A 20,168-nucleotide genomic window follows, 5' to 3' on the forward strand; every position below is an offset into this window, starting at 1 on the left:
AGGAGGGACTTAATGAGCGTAGGACATGAAAGAGATTGGGCTGAACAAGAGAGACAGGAAGCTGAGAGTGTTTGAAATATCTAAAACCATCAAAAGACTTAAACATGTAATTCCCTGGCTTCTGCAAAAGAAATGTGCAGAGCGGAAAGCAGCACCCAGAGCAGAAGGCAAAGAGCAAGGACTAGTTGGCACAGGAAGTGGAGAAGAGACCGGGGAAGGTCATGCAGAATCAGCTCAAGTTCTGGGGGAAGAAGGAGCAAAGAAAGACACAGGAGGAGGGAGTGCTAATTACCATGGAGGAGAACACGGTGGTGCAGAAAATGCCAGGCGAGCAAGGAGCGGGCCACTGGGCTGACCTCATGCACATTAATAAGAAAGGAAAATGGTCTTTCCAGCACACAGACCGTTTTATGAATCTGAGCATTTCCATGAATCTTTTCTCCTGCTGTCACGGCTTTATGGATATGATGGCAGAGTGGCCACCTTCCAACACATCTTAACCTTTGAACCCACTCCTGGCTTCTCTTTAGGCCGTGGCCTCTTCCTGCCACCCCTTCCTCTCTGTGCCACTGCTTATCCGGGAGCAGGAAGTGATGGCATGCCAGTGCTTTTCTGCAATCAATCTTCTAAACCAAACAAGAAAGCTGGATGTTTAGGGATGTTCTAAGAACTCTTAGAGCCGAACTATCCATTGAGGCAAGGACAGAAAGCGGGGAGGCCGCTCATTCAGACCCTCTGGGCTGCAGGTTTGTGGGGATTCATCTGGGGCTAGCTCATGGTTTGTGCTGCACGTCAAATGACTTTGAAGGTTTATTTGGACGTTCCAGCCCAGGAGAGGAGTGCCCAGCAAACTCTTGCCTGTATATCATATCTTCTGGGGAGAGAAAGCTGTTCTGGGAGAGCAGGCAGAGGGGACAAGGCCACCCACAGGTCACTCACCCAGACATGGCTGGTGTGCTGGGTGCCCCAACCCCCTGCTCCCTTTTCATGCATCCCACGGGGGAACGGTGTGCTAACTCCGTTACAGGTATGAGCGTATACTGGCTGTACTGTGTGCAGGAGCTGTGTCAAACAGGCCCTCTCCCAAACCCGCAGTCAGGGCTGGGCAGGCGGGAATCGGCAAATGCTCCAAATCAGCTTTCTTCCCTCGCTGAGAATCAACTGTTAAACATTTACTAGCGCGCCACTGTGTACAAACAAGACCCAAGAGGAGCCAGTTAGCCTGCTGGAGGGAACAAAGGCTTCGGCAGGAACTGTGGGCAGGCAGGCAGAGAGGGCCTTGGAAGTCACAGAATGGGCTTCTACTATTTCTTTTCTTTTGTTTCTTTTCTCCTAAAACGGAGATTTCCGGCTGCAAAACTGCCAGTTTACAGATTACACATGCTTGATGGGCAGGAAAAGTACACAAGGGCCTGGTGTAAAAAGTCAGGGTGTTGCCTGCAACTGGTGGCCCCAGACACTGTGGTGGCCGTTCAGGGACTGTGTGTAGGGGGAGGTCCTAGGAGTGTGGGCTGGAGGCTGGTGCTTATCTCTAAGCTGAATTCTGACCCCTTTCTTTCAACTTTACGATCACTTTTCCTCAGGAGCCCTCAGTACCAGGAGCGCTGTTGAGGCCTGCAAGCAGTGAGCGTAACTTCCAGTGTGCTTCAGACCCATCGCTGTCCATACATTCCCCAAATCACAAGCCTCGAGGTCCACTCCACTGGCTGACCTACTCTTTCAGCTGACAGACTATGGCCGGGCTTCCTAACATCCTACGTCTATAGAATCCAGCCAGGTAGGACCTCTGGTGCCATTCAAGTTATCGGCACAGACCCGCCATGGGGTCATAGAAAAAGAATGGAATGTGGAATCTGGAGTTTGGAGTCAGAGACAGGTTCAAGGCATACTCTTTTATGGCGTTGCAGTCAGAAAGGGGTTGGAGGTTTACTGGGAAAGGGCACAGGAGGACTTTTTGGGTGATGAAATGTTTTATATCCTTTTTTGGTGGTAGTTACACAAGTATATACGTTTGTCAAAATTCATCAAACAACACTGGACATCCATGTGTTTTACTGAAGGTAAATTATACAGCACTTTTTTAAAGGGCAGCTCTTACTGTATAGACAAGCGCCTCACCACTTTGAGCCTTGGTTTCCTATCTATAAAATGGCAGGACTACTTGTGCCTGTGCTGTGGGTGATCGTGGACATTAAACGGGACCATGTGAGTCAAAAGTGCTTTGTAAATGATGAAAAGCTCTCTGTGCGGGTGACTGCGTTGCTATGCTTCCCATCCAGCTGCCTCCTAGAGCAGATTATTGAGCTGGTACAAATCTGTGGGCTTTGCCTTACAACTTCCCTTGGAGATTAGTGTTTATCTATTTTAAGGAGACTCTGGAGATATCAAAATGCTGCAGAAAAGCGAATGGAATATGGATTTACCAGGGAGAGGAGGGCGAGCTGGAAGGGAACAGCTGGGGAGAAGGCCATCCATCCAGCTCGGCTGCAGGGCCAGACCAGTGCTGGGAGGGACTTGCTAAATGCCTGCGAGAGAGAGTCGTGACCAGTAAAAGCAGCGTGAGTTAAAAAAAAAAAAAAATCACATCTTGCCAAACAAACTGGGTCACATTCATGATGGAGTTAGTCACTGAGCAGAGACGGGAAAGCATTTTCAGAGGAAAAAGCAAACAGTTTGGGACCATGGTGACTCAGCTGAAGTGGCAGAGGCCACTTTGGCCTCCTGTCCTGGTTTGGTAGTGAAGGGAAAGATACTTCCTGTGGCTCCTGCAGTTCGTCTCCTGCTATTTTGGGTTTGAACTTGATCTTGACTCCTAAAGGCAATCACAAAAACCTTTACATTGGAATAAAGAGCACAGCACCACTTCAAAATGGAAAATATTAGAGACAAGCCAGGTTAAATGGAGGCAGGGAAAGTGGGAAGGCCATGCCAGAGGTCACCCTCGGAATTCGAGTGGGAGGTGACAACTGTCTGCACTCCACCAAGCTCTGGAGTGGGGACACCAACAAAGGATTTCAGTTTAGGAACTTTACAGTCAGAGCAAAGAGCACATATCCTTTGAACACAGAATCCCATAAGATGAATGAAAAAGGCTGAAACCAAATTTTAAATTTTAAATTGGTAGCTGCGAAGATAGAGTTAAAATAGGGAAAGATTTAACAGGAAGAAGTACTCTACGAGAGAAAGCCGATGTGTGAAATTTTCATTTTAGCCTCGTTATAAAAATTTTGGTGCTTTCTGCTGGATATTTCTGCCAAGAAATCTGAAATGTTGAAAAGGAAGAGGAAATGTACTGGAGATGCTGTGACTATAAAAAGCCATTTAAAGGGGTGGGAATCAATGGAGGTTTCCCCAATGACCAAGGTTATAAAGTTAGGGTCTTAAACTACCAAATCTGGGTAAGAAAAAACAAAACAAAAACAACCTCAGTAAAAGTGACATCCAAATTTATCCTATCTTACCTTACATTTTCCCCTCAATGTTTGTCTTTCCTCTGGGCATGTCAGAGCTCTTATGTTGTTCCCTCCCCTAAGACCTGTCGTCCGGCACGAGCGCTTACATCTTGTAGGCATTTGGTGATGACACCAGGGACCCGAGCACGTGTGGTTTGGACCCGTGCACTGTGCATCAGAGGACAATGGCAAACCACAGCTGCTTTCCCTTTAGCAGTACATCAGGAGAAGGCCGGGTGTTTGGAAAAGACAGGAATGCTGGGACAAATAGAAGGCAGCTAGAAAAGAGGAAGACCAAATCAGAGATGGGCTGAGTCCATGAAAGAAGCCATAGGCACGAGTCTACAGGAACTGAGCAGGGCTGAGGACAGGACCCTGTGGGTGTCACTCATTCACAGAATCACCAGGAGTTGGAGCTGACTCAACAGCACATAACAGGAGCTGTCCCTATGGGAACATGGCAGGACATCTTGACCGCTGAATCAGAAAGTGGGCACCCTGAGATGCTGACACATGCATGTGGGGTGCTTTGATATGTGGGTGCCAGTGCTCAGGATGCTGAAGGAAGCCCATTAGGAAGAGCCTTCCCTACCCAGGTCTTTGTCTCACTGGAAACCTCAACACTCAGTGATCTCTGTTTCTAGCTGTCCCACTCTGTGGATGAGCACACGGAGTCTGAGCCCGGGCCTCCCACAGCCTGTGCTGGCTCTGTGGGCCTCTTTTAGGTCTCCAGGAACAGCTGACGATACAACTTCTTTCCTAACTCACCTGTAGGCTGTGAATCCTAAGGGAATCCCTGATTTCTCCCTGGCTTTGGGGCTGACCCACTTGCATCTGAGACTCAGGTCCACCGCTTATTGGCCAGTTAGGAAACTTCTGTGAAAACTGATTTTCTGGCCTTGAAGGCAGCACAGAGTAAGTAGGTAAGTAGCCAGTACACATGAGCTCTAATTAGCTGCTTAACGTTTTAGCCAATGACTGGAATGAACCTTGAGGGTAAAACAGCCACATCAGCAGTCAGTCAGTCATCTTCTGATAGAAGGGAACAAACAAGAGAGACCTATGACCCTCAAAGGCTGTGCTTTTGTCCCAGATCACCTTTCCAAGTGCAGAATGGAGGATGTGGGATTTAAGGTGGTGCCTGTGTGATTCTGGGATAGAATAAGAAATATGAGTTTGCTCTTCACCCTGGTCCCCAGTACAAGAGCTTCCAAAACTCTTGGAATTTCCTAAGTGTTAGGAGTGAGAGGCGTACCTTTTGTTATTCATAATAAGCCCCTTTTGACCACACCAGAATTTATGCTAATAAAGTCACCCTTGGAGGGGAAGAGAACTAACCATGTGATCAGAGGGTTGGAACTACCCCCCACCCACCCTGGTACCCCCTGACCTCCATGGAAGGGAGAGGGGCTGGAGATTGAGTTAATCACCAACACCCAATGATGTAATGAATCATGCTTATGTAATGAAACCTCCATAAAAAAACCCCTAAAATGATGAGGTTGTAGAGCTTCTGGTTTGGTGATCACACTGAGGTCCTGGGATGGTGACGTGCCCAGAGAGAGCATGGAAGCCCCCCCCCACCCCAACCCCTCAGTACTTGCCCCATGCATCTCCTCCATTCTACTATTCATTTGCATCCTTTATAGTATCCTTTATAATAAACTGGTATGCATAGGCAAAGTGTTTCCTTGAGTCTGTGAGCTGTGCTAGTGAGTTTTTGAACCTGAGAAGGGAGTTGTGGGAACCCTGACTTTATAGTTGGCTGGTCAGAAATCTCAGAGGCCCCGAATGTGTGATTGGCATCTAAAGTGGGACAGTCTTGTGGGGCTGAACCCTTCATTTGTGAGGTCTGTGCTTACTCTGGAGAGTTAGTGTCAGAATTGAACTGAGCTGTAGGACACCCAGTTGGTATCCGGAGAGTTGGAGAGTTGGTTGGTGTGGGGAAAACCTCTACGTGTTTGTTGTCAGAAGTGTTGTAAATAGAAACAGATCACAACCTGTGAAATAGATTTAGGATCTGGCCCACAATGAGCCCTACTGGGATCAGGCAGGACAATGTAATCTAATTGAGTTCTTTAGTTGCAAGCATTTGAAACAGACTCAGCCAAATTTAACTGAAAAAGAGCTTTGCTGGAAAGGTCTAGAATAGTTTGTTGGATGCAGAAGAGCCAGGCCTCAGGAGGAAGAGGGACAGGCCATTAGCAGGAATGGGTGGACAGGCTGTGTGTCTCCCCTACCCCATCAGAACTTCTCTGCTCCTCTGTTTTCTGTTATCTCATTTTCCCCCAGGCTTAAGACCCCAGGAACCAGAGTCAGAAGGGCCTAAATTGGGTTCTGTGTGCCACCATCGTCCCAGTAAGAGGGATGGGGGGAACTTGAGTGAAGGGCCCTCAAGACTTCTCAGAATAAGGGAAAAGTAATTCCCTAATGGAAAATCAGGGTGCTTTTACCCAAACAAGTAGAAAGGCATGTTTGATGGGCCAAAGCCAGAAATCTCTGGCTTGCTGATTTCAGGCTCCACTGTTAAAAGAAAGGAGCACGAGAAACAAGGACATGATTCCATGTCACCATCCCTGGCCTGGATCAGGTCCAACCCGGGGCAGCACACTTTCAGAGGCCTGTGACTGCTTGGGAGGTGTTCATAAAGGGCAATGAAGATGGTGACCATCTGGAAAACACGACACATAAAAATGGTTGAAAAGACAGAGGAGGTTGAACCCAGAAAGGAGAAGACTCAGTGGCATCCAATGGCTGTTCTCAGACAGCTGAAGGTCTGGGAGGTAGAAAAGACTAATTTTGTATTTGGTGGCTCCCAAAGGAAGAACTAACACCAGTAAACAGACATTGCAGGGAGACAGATTTCAGTTCAGTATATATAGGAAAGATCATTGAAAAAACCAACCACTGAGAATTCAATGAGCTGACATGAGGTCAGGAATGGGCCATCCCTGGATAAACCTGTGTTCTGTAACTAGCAAGAGCAGTATGGACACCTCTCGAGCTGGATCACAACACACCAGTGTGTCAGGACCCTGACTCAAGGTTCTCGTAGAACAGCACTCCCTGCTTGGCCACATCTGCTAAGAAGCACTTTTCCACATGTGGGCTTCTGGATGTGCACAGTGTGAGTGATAATGGACGGAGAGGACAAGAAGGGCCTCTAAATATCCTATCTAACCACCTGCCTAGGCCCATGTGGTACAAGCATATCGTGGGAGGGTCCTTAATTTAGAGCTGTTTCACCCAAGGGCCTCTTTTATGTTGCATGGCATTAACGAGCATCCTTCATGCACCTCCCAATGCGAATCAAGCCAACATCTTGCTCCATCATTGAGCAATATTCAGCAAACATATGTAGAGTCTCTCCTGTTATTACAAAGCTATCGTACCAGAGTTGGAAGGCCTTTTGTGACCAATGAGTTTACAGTGCTTGAATATATCTAATGGTACTTTAGGCAAGCTGATTTGTAACCTGGTCTTGATTTCCTTCAGATACTCGTAACCTTCTCAAATAGTCCACACCACTTTGGGCAGTTTTGGTTGCTAAAATTCTTTCTTACTTTGGGATAAAATCTACCCACTATGTGACTATATCTATCAAAATTGAAAATGCACAAAACCTCTGACCAGCAAGTCCACTCGTAACAATTTATTCTATAGCTATAGACCCCATGGGTTCACAGACATATGTGCAAAGATATTCATTGCAGTAAAAGGCCGCAAATAATTTAAACATTTAACCAGGAGACTGATTAAACAAATTATGAAATATCTGTTCTATGGAATGAATATCAGGCAGCTGTTAAAAAATTAAACCATTCTCATGCACTCATAGGGAAAAGCCTTTATATCAGTCTTCTGCCCCTGGCCATCTCTAATTCATGTTGATTTGCGAGAAAAAGAGAGTGGCTCAGAAATATGTATCACATTTATGTGATTGGAGGATACACATGAATATATGTTTAGGTCTTGTCTGGAAAAATGGCGGTAACTGTGGTTGGCTCTGGGAAAGGAAACTGTGATCCTGGGTGTCAGAGGTAGAAGGGAGAATTTTTTGTGCAAATGTATATGAATATGAATGTAGACATATACATGTATTTATATATGCATGTATCTCTCTCTCTCTCTTTTTCCCTTTTGAAAAATTTTACCCTGTGCATATGTCATTTAAAAAACTTCTTTGAAAATGTGCCCTCATAGGCAACAAAAGCAAAAAAATACGAATGGGACTACATCAAACTTAAAAACTTTTACGCATCAAAGGTCACAACTAACAGAGTGAAAAGGCAGCCTGCAGAATGGGAGAAAATATTTGCCAATCATATATCTGATAAGAGATTAATATCCAGAATGTTAAGGAACTTCTACAAACCAACAACCAAAAACAAATAACCAGAGTAAAAAATGGGCAAAGGACTTGAATACACAATTCTCCAAAGAAGACATACAAATGCCAATGTGAAAAGATGATCCACATCACTAATCATCAGGGAAATGCAACTGAACACCACAATGAGATGTCACTTCACAACCATTAGGATGGTCACTGTCAAAAGAGCAGAAAATAAGTGTTGGTGAGGATGTGGAGAAAAGGGAACCCTTGTGCACGGTTGGTGGGAATGTAAAATGGTGCAGCCCCTGTGGAAAACAGTATGAGGTTCCTCGAAAAAAATTAAGAATTAAATTACCATATGATCCAGCAATCCCACTTCTGGGTATTTTTATCCAAAAGAATTCAAATCAGCATTTTGAAGAGAGTTCACTGCAGTATTATTGCCAATAACTGACAAGTGGAAGCAACCCGGATGTCAATCAATGGATGACTAGATAAAGAAAATGTGATATGAGCATGCAATGGAATATTAGGCAGCCTTGAAAAAGAGGGAAATCCTGTCATAAGCTATATCATGGATGAACCTCAAGGACCCTATGCTAAGTGAAATAAGCTAGTCACAAAAGAATAAGTATTGTATGATTCCACTGCCATGAAGTACCTAGAATAGTCAAAATCATACAGACAGATGGAGGGTGTATGGCAACGGCTGGGGAGGAGGAATTCGTGTTTAGTGGATGTAGAGTTTTAGTTTTGCAAGATGAAGTTCTAGAGATCTGTCATACAACAATATGAATATACTGAACACTGCTGAATTGTACACTTAAAAATGGTTCAGGTGATTTAAAAAAAATCTTACCTCTTAAATTCTAGCATGGGACCCACTTGGTCCTACTTCTTAGAGCTATCCCAAACTCCTTAATCTTCTTTCAATAACAGCATGCATTTGAAGACTTCTCCCATGGCCCCTTAAACTGGTTGCCTCTTCTACAAGTTAAACAATCTCCCTCACATGGCTGCTTCTGCTGGTGGCCACCTGGTCATCAGGTACCCAGGCCAGCAGACCCAGACCTGTGGTGCTACAGCACAGGTGGGCATCCTGGGAGCACTGAAGCATGGGAGAGGGGTGTGCCCAGAGGCACTCCTGCCTGGGGAGACCCTGTCCCGCGGGGGCAGCTCGTGAATGCTGGGCATCTGGGGAGGGGAGAACCATGAGCGGGGTGTGGACCAGGAGGGAACGGAGGCTGAGTGTGCAGAGGACGGCTTTGCTAAGCTGTGTGGTGCCCTGACTGAAGGACGAGTGGCCCTAACACAATTACGAGTTGGTGAGAATAAAAGAGAAAACCAGTATCCCTTAAATTTGCATAGGTACTTTACACATTTTCAGGCATTTTACAAACTGGATTAAATTTGCTCCTCATCACAACCCTCTGAGGCAGGCAGCCGGCAACTATTTTTCTCATTTCATGAAGAGCTGGCTTGGGCCGGAAAGATTAAGGATTGACTGTTTCCCGGTTCCTCCTGGGTGACCCCTTCCCACTCTGCAGCCTGCCTTGGCACATAAAAGCAAACAAAAAACAAAACAAAACCAAAACCAAAAAAAGACCATTTGCTAAATTGTCCCAAGTCTTATAATTTTGACAGGTTGAGAATGTCCTCTGTAGACTGAACTAGATCCCAGACCACAGTGCACATCTGTGGGTACCAAGGCCCTTTGTGGGGTGGCCTTGGATAGGGCCCTCACCGAGCCCTGAGAGCTGGGGGCCCCTCCCTGGATGCCACTGGCAAGGCCTGAGCCTGCGTGCACTTTGGGGAAAGAGCATCCGCTCCCCATGGCTGCATAAGAGGAGCCCAAAGTATCCTTAGGGCTATACTCAGGTCTGTGACGTGGGCCCCAAGGACCCTTCTCCTGCAGGGGCTGGAGACTAGTGTGGCAGCTGAGAGAGGTGGGAAGAGGGGAGAAGGAGGAATCTGGCAACCAGGATTAAGAATGTGGGGCTCCAGAGGCCTTCTGCCAGGCGCCAGGCTGGGCTGTGCCCTCACCCAGGCCTTGGCCTTCCCCCGTCTGCACACGCCCGGAGGCTGCCCTCCCCTCTAGTAACTTTATTTCCCCCTTTTAAGATGCTCTCCCTGGCCACCTTAACCTAATTCCATCAGGATAAACAAGTTAGGGAAGCAGAGGGAGAGACACATAGGAAATTTTCCTTGCAGTCTGGAGCACTAGGCTCCTCCTGGGAATCAGAAAAGGGCCGACCTTCTTGCTCCCAGAAAAAGACACTTTATTACGAAAGACACACCCGGCCGAGTGTTCTAAACTGGCAAACGTCAGGCTAGGGAGAAAAGGGACAGCAGAGGAGGGTGGAGGGGCTCTGCAGGAAGTCAGCTTTCTGGCCTCACTGATGGATAGAGGCAAAGAGTGATATTTAAACTATTTAACAAGGGGCCTGACCAATCAGAGCTGTCACCTGAGCCAGCTCCCGGAGGCCCTCTGCTGGGCCATATGCAGCACGGTGGGAGATTGGGGGCGGGGAGCCCAGGGAAAGGGCTGTGGCTGTGGCTCTTTACCAGCCAGCGTAGAACTTTCCACAAGAACGCGGTGTGGCTGTAGCATTTCACAGCGGCCGAACAGGGGTCCTGGTGGGGATAAGAGCTGGTGGTCTTGATGTCCTCTGACCGCCTCAGTCTTCCTTATTGCACACTCCCAGCCTCAGTGGCCTCAGCATTGTAGGTGTTTGTCCTGGAGCACAGCTGCGTGCCTCTGTGCCTGCAGAAACTCATGCACGGTGTGACATCTGAGGAGAAGCAGCTCCAGCTTTCCCAGAAGGCCCCCTCTCTCCTGTGCCCCTCCCCTTCCAGGATGCCGAGCAGCTGGAACACACTGGCAGGACAATGCCTCACCTCCGGAATCCAGGGCCCTTCCTCTGGAAAGAGGGGGGGCTGGGCTTCCAGAGCCCCGCAGATGTCTGCCGGAAGGGCCTCCACACCTGCCAAGCTGCAGGCTTCCTTTCTCATTCTCCAGGGTCCTGGGTAACAGGAGCATTGGAACAAACTTATTATGTGCACTGTGCTTTCCACTGTTCCCGGAGACCAGCTATCTAATCTCCTGAGAGTGAAAAATCAGGCAGCGAGTTTCCTATCCTGCAGTCTCACTTCTAAACACCAGCCTAGGATGACAAGGGGATTGGTTATCTGCCTTGTCCTGCAGCAGGAGACCATAAAGTTTCCTTTCTATCTCCCCAGTCTTAAAACTGCTGTTCCTGAGAGGCTTGCAATGGAGCACTTCATTTTAGAAGTTTTATTTCTATACATATTACTTTTACTTCATATATATAGTTTAAAAATGCACGTTTATGAGGCTTTTACAAAAATCACAGTGCAGTAGCCTCCTGCCCCACCCATTCTTACCTCCAGTTACTGCTCCCCAGGGCCAACTGCTGTCTTATGATTTTAGCTGTGCTTCTGGCTTTTGCAGCAGTTATTCGAAATAATATGTTTACAAAGCTGTACCTTTAATTTTTAAATTTTAGATGTCATCTACTGACTTATTCCTGTGGAAGATGAGGGTTTGGCTCCCCCTTGCCCCTCCCCACACAGGTATTTACACTTCTTCACTTCTGAACACTGTTCCTATATTTCTTCCTATCCTGGATGCCATTTATTATAAGGTGTACCATTATTTGTGAGTCACTCCAAAAGAACAGAAGTGCTCCTTATGAAATCATGATCCAACACTTTCTTATCATGTTGACTACAAGGTATAGGCTGATTTTCAACAGGCAGAAAATATGTGCCTTTTAGAATACAGTGAATTAGGGGATCTGGTGATTTCTGGTTAAATCACCGATCGCTATTTGCATTATTCTGACTATGTAAACATTGTTCACAGTGTACTCTGATTACGTTTCTGCTCTTCTGCGTCCCCCCCACCCAGCTAGTAATTGCCTGGTCTATTTCATTGTGTAGTTTTTTTTGGTATTTCTGAGTAAATTCATCCAAGCTCTCCTCAGCATGAGGAATACATTTGTAATCTCTCAGTTGCGTTTTCCTCCCTGTGGGGATGTTCTCCTAGCACTGTCTTCTTGCGGCAACCTCAGGGCTGGTTCTTGCGTGGCCAACTGCAGTCACCATCCCAGCTGCCCTTCAGCATCACCTGGGAATCCCTCTCTCCTGTGCTGGACTCCCCTGTTTTGGAGCTCCTAGGTTCTCTCTTGGTTAATTCTTGCTTTTGTTGGAGCACATCCTTCAGTAACTTCCAGAGAAAGGGTTCATGACAGGTAAATGCTTGGAGATTCTGTAAATGTCTTTATTCTACTCTTGCACATGATAGCTTGTCCGGATCTAAAACTCAACTTTGGACATCATTCCTCTTTATGTCTGGTAATTTGTGGCTGGCACTAAAGTGATAAGTGCATGGGTGATGCTTGTCGATCAGTGGGTTCCCTGTCAGGGATTCGGCAGCCGTCTGCGTGTTTCACTGGGGGTTGCTGCTTGGTCAGTCTCTGTACGTCTTTTCTCTTGGACTGGTCAGCTTCTCTAGGGATGAAACCATCTGATCTTCTGCCTGTGGGGCATAAGCCTCACTGCCGGCATTCTGGGAGCCAGTAGGTCAAAGGGGACTGTGGTAGCTCACAGTCCAAAATGCAGGCTGTCATTTAATCCCGTTTCAGCAGTGTGTCACATGCCAGCTCTCAGCTGTGCTCACTGTCCAGATCACCTCTCATTCAACCTTTCCTCCCAGCGCTCAGTAGGGAGGGAACCAATTTCTGTTTCTTCTAAGGCTCTGTGGAGCAGCTCTTTTACCTCTTACAGGCTTCCCTCCCTGTGGGCTTAGATTTTAGCTTTATCTTCTATGATAATTTGATTACCTCTCATTCATCTGCCTTTTAAATTTCCAGAATATTGTTGACATTTTTTTTTTTAAATCTGCTGGTGTCTTCGTTCCTGTTCCCTCTTTGTTTTTATGGGTCTCAGCAGTGGTGTGCTGGTAAATGTTTGACAACCAGCTCTTACAGGACGTAGAGAGTCCCAATTTGTAGCAATCCAGTGTCTGTGGTGCAAATATTCCTACTGAGGATAATTTCAAGCCACCAGAAGGACATCACTGAACATACAGATGGAAAGAAATGCAAGTAGCCCATCATTTACATAATTTCCCCTTCCCTCCCACAGATACAGCAGACATTAACACTAGACATAAATAACCTCAGAAGAATATATGATTATAAATTATTAGGAAGTGACAAGTTTTGAGAATTTATTAGCTTTGTTTTTAATATAATTTTAAAAATTGTGAGCTTATATAATTTAGTTTTTGAAATAACTATATTTAACAACTGGCTCAAAAAATTCCTAAAAATTTAACAATCAGTTCTCACAAGCCAGAATTAGCTGGTCCTACTGTATGACAGGATTAATAATGCCTTTTTAATGATTTGTCATTTTAGTATATTATTGAAAAACTGACTTTTAACTTGCTGCTCTATAGCATTCAACTACTTTTCCTCATATACTGGGATGATTTCCTCGGCTTTTATTGTGATGTAATTGACAGATAACTCATATTTTGTTAACACAATAGTAATCCATCCCAATTCACATAATCTAACCATAACTCTCTAACTGTGGTGAAAAAAGGATGACCCTTAGGTGGAACGAGATGAAATAGAAGAGTTAAAATATTGGGTTGTCGGAAAAGTCATGACGTATTTTTTCTATGTTTTCCATTGCAAAAATACGTCATGACTTTTCCGACAACCCAATAAAATGAGGTATGGGTAGGTAATCAGTACCCACAGGTGGTTCTCAGAGGAAAGTGATAGCAACACAATCGGGTGCAAGGTCTTACTAGGAAATGGTAACAGGGCCAAACTTTCTATTCTGATTCACTCTGTTTGTAAGAAGACTAGTTAGTGTATCAGTGTTTCTTTGCAGTTCTCTGGAGTAGTGCCAACCATCTCCTTACTCCAAACACACATGACCATGAAGGGCCGTGAACTAATGCTGAACCTGCACACACCCTTTCATTAGTTGAGCTCCATGTGCTGCATCAGCAGTGCCTCGTTAAGTCTCACCACACCTCAGTGTGGGCGTCGGAGGGAAATATCATTCTCCCCATTTTACAGATGGAAGAAACAGAGGCTCTGAAGCAAGTCAACAATAGCTGAGGCTAGCTGGTTGTCAGCCTTCCATTCCAGTAGGCTCCCTTTTCATGACAATAGGATCTAAGGTCCTAACTCATATTTTCTGCTTCTATCTTACCAGGTAAGGCTGTTTTATTATCTGAAATACCAAGGAGTTATTTTAAGCCCTAAATTGTATGATTCTGGTTTTGGTCTTTGTTGACCCTTCCACACTTTATTGCATGCATAACTTTATAGTATTTTATGTACACTGTTCAATGTAACTCCAGTATGACTGTAGGACAAGGGAAGTGCTGACAAAAGCAGAAGACTGCACCATTCGGGTACAAATAGAAAACCAGATACTATGTTTTGGTCTCCATGTTTAGCAGATCACAAAGTATTCATAATTGCCAAAATAGACAATAGACTTTTTGAACATTTACTGTTTTGGATACGGAGTTTAGTGTTTTATATGCATTCTCTCATTTAAATTATTTTAGTCTTTACAACAATTTGTGGCTGGTATTAATATTGCCCCTATTTCACTGTTGAAAAAAGTGAAGTTTGGAGAGTCTGAGTGAGCACAGCTGGCCTCTTGGCCATAATGATCGGCATAGAGATAGACTGTCACCCAGCAGAATCCTAACCCAGCATTCCCAGCTGGAACTGGCAGATGAACCCTTCTCTGGTCACAAAGTCACTGCGAACCCAGTGAGGTGGGCTCCCAGGTTCACTTTTATGTGAAGAAATCTCTGCAGGAGGAGAGAATGAAACCCAGACACAGAGAAAAGCAGAGACAAGGATGGGGAGAAAGAATTTTGATGGCATTCAAAGTCTTACCTCTGAGTCTCTGCTTCCCTTATGGAAGCTAGTTTGTGGTCAGCTTTTGTCACTTGGCCACTGGGAGAGTCCCAACCACCCAGGGTTTACACATCATGCTATCCTGCTACTAGATGTTACCATGGTTGCTAGCACATGAGAGCCCACAATTGGGCCCCTGAATTTACCGTGATCTGTCAAATCTGTAAGCAGGAAAACTTTCCCCACAATATAACCCCTCTACTTCTAAACACATTCTGTTTCTCATCCAAAAGGTTCTTCTTTGTCTCGTTACTTGGCTCAAGCCTCCTAATGCAATACAGTATCTCGTGATTATGTGGACATCTTAGGGTTGATGTGCATTTTTGGTCTTCTGACCTCAAGAGGCAGGAGAAAATCATGATACTGGCAATATAACAACAGATGACACTACTGGCCTCAGCTGTGGGTCCCCAGACTGTATGAATCCATAGGCCGGAATTTTTTCTTTCTGATGGAGGAAGGGTTGGGGGAAACATCATAGAGTTACCAACTTTTTATTTTGCCAAAAGGGCTAGTAGGCTTAAATGTATCCTTCTCCAACTCTTCATTCATTCATTCATCGAAAGTCTAGTAAATACTCTGCTGTAAGCCCTGAGGGTATAAAGCAATCCTACAGTCAAGTCACTAGAAGACTATGAAGGGTCACACTAATCCTTCTTTCTAAATTCCACTCTTAACTACACTTGATACCTTTGCTTATCTTCCAGAATTTAGGGGAGAGTATATGGAGACAGTCAGTCATTCTTGTTGGCAATAGTATAAAATATGAGTTGGAAGCAAGGAAGGGAAAAGGAAGTAATAGGAAGCCATGGCCATGGGGGCTACAGTAGATGGCGTGGCCTTGGGCAGGTGTGGGGAGCGGGGCAGCACAGGGGTTGACGGCCAGGAGCTGAGGGAAGTGCGGGCCTGCTGTGGTCTGATGTGCTTTGGAATGAAGTAGGTGAGGGTGACCTTGAGGATTTATCACCCTGACATTAGGCTTGGGAGACGGCAGTACCCCTCCTCTCTGTGCAACTGAGTAGTGAACTACATTTGGCCAAAGGCGCTTTTAGGATTATAACCAGAGGAAAACTGAGCAAATCAGTGAGAGAGGCACTCATGTTACATATAGGAACAGACATGGGATAAAAACCCCTTGAGGTGTGTATCATTGGTAGTCTCTTTGTTTACTGTATTATCTGTTGTTTTATTCTTCTGAAAGTAAAAATTTTCTGTTAAAGCTTTTGTCTACTCATTTGCATCCCCCAACTTGATTTCTTTTAGATGGCTTTAAGTTCTGAGTCCCAGTTCTCTCGCCAAGGGGGCTTCAGCAATGTGGCCCTTTGGGGAGTGTGGCTGGCACCTTCCAAGGTGGCCCCTCATGTGCCCCACATGTCCTTTTCCTTGCATAGTACGCTTCCCACACTACTCAGAGTTGGTCTGTGTGACCTATAGGACACAGCAGGAGCGATTGGATTTCACTTCCAAGATTAGGTTTTAAAAGACACCATGGCTTCCAGGTCAAGTGCTTGATCTCTCCCTCTCTCTTGGATCTCTCATCCAGGAAGCCAGCTGTCACATCACAAGGACATGCAGACCGTCAATGGAGAGGCCCACAGGCAAGGAAACGAGTCCGCTAGCTAGTAGCTGAGTGAGGCCACAAACAAGGATGTGAGTGTTCCTGGATGGATCCTCCTGCCCCAGTCAAGTCTACAGATGGCTGCAATCTCATGAGATAGCTGAGTCAGAACCAGCCAGTGAACTCACTCCCAGATCCCTGACCCATAGAAATTGAGCCATCACACGTTTGTGGTTTTAAGCTACAGAGCCTGAGGGCTACTTGTTACGCAGCAATAGGTAACTGATGCAAGGAGGGAAATCCGTCTCTCCTCCCTGCTAGCCTTACTCTCTCCCTCATTACTTCTGCAGGGAGAGATGTCCAGGTCTCTGACTAGAGGGGCAGGGACATCGTCACTTCCTTTGCAGGACTGGGGTACTGGTATTTGGAATGAGATATAGAAGGGTATTTTCCTTACATTGATCATCACACATTTGTGATCCCTTGGCTATACCCTGCCTTTTGGATGTTTGGATGATAAAGCACACGTAGAATCTGGAGGATGGTGTAGACAGTTCTTTTTGCCTCTGTCCAGCTGGTTGGAGTGTATTTTTGTGTGCCTGTAGGCTTAAGGAACTGGTCTAAATAAGGAAAAAAACCCTTTGTGTTTTTCTTATTACAAAAGCAATAATATCTGTAGTGTAAAAAATTAAAAGGCAAAACTGTTAAACATCCGTAATTCTACTATCTAGATATAAATACTGTTAACACCTAAAACATCTCTATAACTATGTGTGTCTATTTTTCAAAAGTAAGTAATATAATATGTACTATTGTTTTGTGACCTGTTTCTTTGATAAATGTATTGTGCCTGTGTTTATGTCATTAATGTGCTATGTTATCTACAATTATAATTTTAAGTGGTTACATAGTACCCCATTATAAAGATGTGTCATTATTTTTAACCCAATTCCTTGTTTTGGACATAAATTAATTTCCATTTTTGCTATTATAAGAAATGCTGTAAAGAATATGTGTGTAGCTAAATATTTGTATCTTTCATTGACTTTCCCCCATTTAGGATAAATTACTAAAGTAGCATGGTTGGATTACAGCATATATACATTTTTAGAGCTTTCCCTACATATTGATAAATTGCCTTCCAGAGAGCGGTCCTAGCAGTTTCTATGCCATGAAATTCGTTCGTGTGTCTATTTTCTCATACCCTTGCCAGCACTGAGTAATTATTTTTTCTCTTTCTGATCTGGTATTTAAGTAGGAAACACAAGGATTTTTTAAGAAGACTAGGTTACACTCAGAAATTGGCAGCAGCTTTGCATGTGGGCAAGCCTCACTCAAACCCAGTGTCCATTCAACTGTGAGGGAACCGAAGAGATGAATTGAATCAGTCTTGCCCAGTTTACACCTAGAAGATGAGAAGAAGAATGTTGAAACTCATATGTATGTGTTCAGGATGTAATGAAGACAGTCAAACATAAAACAGTCAAACCCTTTGCTCCTGTAATTATATTTTTGGGAATTTAGCCCAAAGAAGAAATCCAGTGAAAAGAGAAAGTGTATATAAGTGAAAAAATTTATTGTAAAATTTTTATATTAGGGAAACAAACAGTTCAACATATGAGAAATGGTTTAAGAAATTGGGGAATGTCAACTCAATGGAATTTTATGCAGTTGTTAAATTAGTAATTACAACGATTATGTAGAAACATTGGCATGAGTTCACAATGTAATGCAAAAAATAGGATGTAAAATTCTTAGCATTTAAAATTATATACTCGTTAAATCCACATAGATGAAGACTGGGAAGAGGTGGAAAAACTGAAAACAGTGTGAGAGAGAGAGTGACACTCGTGTCTGAAATTTTTCTTGAAAGTCATCGTTGTGCAATTACAATGGACGGTCATGGAAAATGCTTGGTCAGCCCGTTACTTAGGGAGGCCTGGCTGAATATTGGAGAGAGTGAGAGAGGCGCCGGAGGCCAAGAGAACTGGGCTGGACGCCAGGCTCCACTTCATACCAGAAGTATGAGCCCAGACAAGTCATTGAACTTCCTGTAGCTTGGTTTACAAAACTGTAAACGTGGATGAAGAAGGCCCACAGCGGCAGCTGTTGGGGGAAGGGAGCCGAATGCGTGGAGGCAGGTCTGCGGTAAGTGCCCGTGCGTGGTGACGATGCTAAAACGTGACACTGCTCTTTTTCTGTCTGTATTTTTTCGTCATTATCGATACCACAATAGAGAGGAGGAAATCAAGCAGAGGGAAAATATTTGCAAATCTATTTCTGGCACATGTAAACCGCACCTTCTGTCCAGGACAGAAGGGAGTGAGGGAATGGAGACTCTCCCTGAGCGGGCTGTTACTGAGCAGGCCTCGGAGCACCTCTACCACCTCTTGCTAAGTACTATCTCTGGGCACCTTGACAGATAGTGACATAGCATAAAGAGTATCACAAAACCGCACACGTCTGCTGTGTACTGTAGGAGAGCAACAAGAGATGGTTAGAAAAAAATTTCGGGAAACAAAATCTTCCATAAGATCTATCCCCTTGTTGTTTGTAAAAATCAGTATGCCGTCTAATTTGGGGTCTAACTTGCAGTCTAAGAGTCAATGTTGGCTCTTGTTAAGACAGTGGTTTGAAATCAGCCAGTAAGAGCAAGCTGCACTGAATTTTGCTCTCTATGACATTAACGCAATTTGCAAGTTACATTTGGATTTCTGGAATCTCTCAGAGGGTGAAGAGAAAATCGACTGACACAGATATTTAGCAGAGAGACCCAGCGGCCACCCAATGCTGAGAAAGCTGTGACCTGCAGGGATCCCCTTGTGTCTGCTCAGGGACCAAAGGCTAAGAAGCCAGGACAATTTCTCAACTACACCCCCCATCTTGTAGGGAAAAAATCAGCACCTTGTTTGTCCCCAGGCCTTTCTGACAAATTCCTCTTCCTACTGAGTTTTTTTTCTTTTTCCTCTTTAGACATTTTTGAGCAGTGACAGCAGCTCAGACAACTGGCGTCATTGCAGTATGAACACGCAGGCTTGGTGGCCCTCTTATGCAGGCGGATGCCATGTCAAAGGCATGTAGTCTGTGCCTTTGCTGAGTAGTCCGTGTTACACAGGGTTTGGGGAGCTAATCTCCACTAGTTCTGTTGTGGGAGGAAAGGAAAGAAGAGATGCTCTTCCCCATGGCATCTCTCTCCTTTTGTTCCCTGGAATTATGGAGACCAGGAAACCCACCGAGCCTCTTGAGTTAGGTGGAGCTCTCCTTAAAACCTCCAAAACAGATGGTGTGGATCATGGTTTGAAAGATCCCAGGACAGATGTCCTCCCTTGTTAACTGGTATCAGTGCTTACCCGTCTTTCTTCTGAATCACTTTTTTTTTTTAATTAAAAATTATACCAATAATAGTGGAAATTTTAAAATGACCCTCCTCCCCAAAACACATGCAAAAGCTCCCCACCTCAATAAACCACTGCAACCATGTTGCTACAGTTTACCTTACTGCAGAGAGAGCTGGAGGTCAGGAGACACTGTTTTATAAAATTATGGTATTTTTGAGAGCTTGTTACAAGCACAAACCAGTGCTGTTCCTCTAGGGCCTGCTTCACCACAGGCCCTGCCATCAGAAACCCCAGCTAAGAAGCAAGCCCTGGCCTCAGGCTTACGTGTGTCCCCAGCCTCCAGAAGATAAGCACACACACCATGCTTTTGTCACTCTTTGCTCTGCTCCAGGATGGGCCTCAAGTTGTGAGGCTCATCAAGCGTCTTCTGGGGAGCGTGGTCACTGTGCCCTCTGGCAGCCCCCTCGGTGTCTGCGAGTGATTCTTTTTCTTTTTTTTTTT

The 20,168-nt window shown here is 45.1% G+C and overlaps 1 long non-coding RNA gene across 3 annotated transcripts in view; it reads left to right on the forward strand.

Annotated features, from left to right (window-relative positions):
• Nucleotides 1-600: 600 nt before the first annotated feature.
• Nucleotides 601-20,168, forward strand: part of LOC109395404 (uncharacterized) — a 23,660-nt gene continuing 4,092 nt past the window's right edge. For 2 of the 3 annotated variants that reach the window (XR_002126650.1, XR_002126652.1), the window contains exons 1-2: nucleotides 601-746; nucleotides 1,584-1,777. This is a non-coding gene — a long non-coding RNA (uncharacterized LOC109395404). Of the gene's footprint in view, nucleotides 747-1,583; nucleotides 1,778-17,888; nucleotides 18,478-20,168 lie in introns of those variants that run through there. The other variant, XR_002126651.1, reaches the window with a different exon arrangement.

The sequence above is a fragment of the Hipposideros armiger genome, unplaced genomic scaffold (assembly GCF_001890085.2).
Source record: "Hipposideros armiger isolate ML-2016 unplaced genomic scaffold, ASM189008v1 scaffold_467, whole genome shotgun sequence".
Classification (NCBI taxonomy): Eukaryota; Metazoa; Chordata; class Mammalia; order Chiroptera; family Hipposideridae; genus Hipposideros; species Hipposideros armiger.